Raw genomic sequence first — 2,678 nt, forward strand, 5'->3', positions numbered from 1 at the left:
AGAGAACCTAAAAGAAGCACTAACCGCCTCTATTCTCTCCACTGAGGTGCTGCTCTGGCCTTCTGAATGTTTGGACAAGGAAAATAGCAGCATTCTTTGGCATCATTTTCTTTTCCTTCATTCTTTACCTCCGTTGCTGCATGCCACTCAGTTTTGCCCTCAACTTCTTACATGGGTCATATCAAAATTAACAATTTTGGCCCTGTAACCTGTCTCTCAAATTATACATAATGTTGACTTACAATTGAATTATTACACGTAGTAGTTAGTCTCCATAAGTGGCAGAACAATTAACAACTACTTAGTTAAGTATTCTTAATTATGTAACTTCTCCTTGCCTGACTCCCAAATCTGATAGAAACGTCATTCATTTGTGCTTAATCACCAACAGACTGGATCTTCCTCATGCAACTGATGCCTGGTAAAGTAGATAGCAGGTTGTGTGAAGATTGTGGCAGTAGTTAAAAAGGGGAACTGCCAGCAATTACTGTATTATATTTCACTAAATTTACTATGGGAGCCAGTGTGGTGGCATGGTTTTTGAGCATTGGACGATGACTCTAGAGACTGGGTTTTGAATCCTGGCTTGCCATGTAAACCCACTGGGTGACCTTGGGCTGGGCAAGTCACTCACTCTCAGCCTCAGAGGGAGGCAAGGGCAAACCCCCTCTGAAGAAACTTGTCAAGAAAACCCCATGATAGGTTTCCTTAGTCTCTTAAGTCAGAAAACTTGAAGGCACCACACACAACAACAACAACATAGTATCTTATTATATATCTATACCCAGTGAAACCAGAAAAAGGATAAATGAAAGATAAAGAAACTATAATATGCATAATCTGGATATCTGCTCCTGTATTCTAAGTACTAATTTCATAATCACAAAAATCAACATGGGTTTCAGAGAAACAAGTCATGCCAGACAAATTTAATCTCTTCTTTGTAAAATTACCAGCTTGGTAGATGAAGGGAATGCTGTGGATATAGTATATCTTGATTTCAGTAAGGTCTTTTGACAAAGTTCCCCATGACATTCTTGCAAACAAGCTTGTAAAATGTGGACTAGATTAAGGTAACCATTACATGGATCTGTAATTGGTTGACCACCGAACCAAAGGGTGCCTCAACAATGGCTCCTTTTCATCCTGGAGAGAGAGTGACCATCTTATGACGTGGATGTCACAATTAGGGGCATACTCACCCAATTTGTAGATGACACCAAATTAGGATGAGTAGCAAGAGGATAGGATCAAATTCAAAATGCCTGAATAGACTAGAAAGCTGGGCCAAAGCTAACAAAATGAAATGCAATATGGAGAAATGTAAGGTACTGCACTTGGGGGGGGGGGAATGAAATGACTACTTGGGCACAAAAACAAACGCCCCACTCCCAGAATTCCATAGCCTTGAGCCAGGACAAATAAAGCGGTGTGCAAATCAAGTTATTTCTCCAGTGTAGATGCAGCCAAGAAATATTCTTCTTCTTCTGCATTTGTGCCTTTGACAACTGCAAGACAGGCAGATATATCACTGGTGCAGTTGTTCTAGCTGTAAGAGGCACCAAGACGTGGGAAAGAGACACTCCCCTGTGGAATGTGTCTTTTTCTACAGTAGCTTATGAGAGGCGCTCTGCTTGGAGGGAAAAGTTGGCAACCTCCTGAAAGGAAGGCCTTCCCACTTAGCCAAGCTTGATCTAATGCAAAAAAAATGGGGTGCAAAAGGCCCTTTCCGTGTGCTTAAAAGGAGGACAGCAGCAAATTATACTGTAATAATAATTAAGTCTGCTTCGGTTCCTCTTTCCTCTGCAGCTGCTGCCCCCCGGTTTTGTAAACCTTAGTTGGTTCAAACCCAAAATACCTTTCTCTGAGCCAATGGCGAGAGAGGGCTGGAATTGCGTCATCAGTTGCTAAGTGGACTCGGCAGCGCCAGGTAAGAACTAAAGGGTTCCCTCCTGTCAAAGGGTGCGTATATCTGGCGCCCCTTGGCGGAGGAGATGGGGAACGAGCCCATGCTATTAGTGCTTGGATTAAAAAAAATCTTGATGGATTGATTGATTGATTGCTGGCATTCCTTCTTTGGCAAACGCCCTGAGACCTCGCCCTGACTTTTGCAGAGAAGGCTTCCCATTTTGGAGTTTCCAGTCAGTGGATCTGAAGAAGCAGAGTTGAGTCTAGGCATCTCTGCTGCCAACTACTTTCTTTCAGTGGTTCAGAGGGGGCTACCAGATCTCTTATATTTCTGCTTACAGACTAATATAATAGGGCTATATCTTTGAAATCAATGTATAAATGCTGCTATGGACCTTCAAGTCTGTACCAGCTTATGGCGACCTGACATTGTAAGGTGCCTTAGAATCATAAGACTCCTAGAGTCGGAAGAGAGCCCAAGGGCCCCCTAGTCCAAGCCTCTTCTGCCATGCAGGAACTCCCCCTCCGAGCCCTCTGGGACAGATGGCCAGCCAGCTCTGCTTTAAGACCTTCCCTCTTTGCAGTTAGGACATCTGCCCCCTTGCCTTCAGCTCCCATATAACTCTCCTGATGAAAAGGATGAGAATAATGTTGGATTTATTGCTTTCCCACCATGATGCAGGTGCTTCCCTCCCCCTCTCCTGGGGGGGGGGGGATGAAAAAGCCCCTTTAGGGGTGGGGGGCTCCCCTTTCCCCTCCAGCATACCCTC

Source organism: Sceloporus undulatus, chromosome 2 (genome assembly GCF_019175285.1).
Source record: "Sceloporus undulatus isolate JIND9_A2432 ecotype Alabama chromosome 2, SceUnd_v1.1, whole genome shotgun sequence".
Taxonomy (NCBI): Eukaryota; Metazoa; Chordata; class Lepidosauria; order Squamata; family Phrynosomatidae; genus Sceloporus; species Sceloporus undulatus.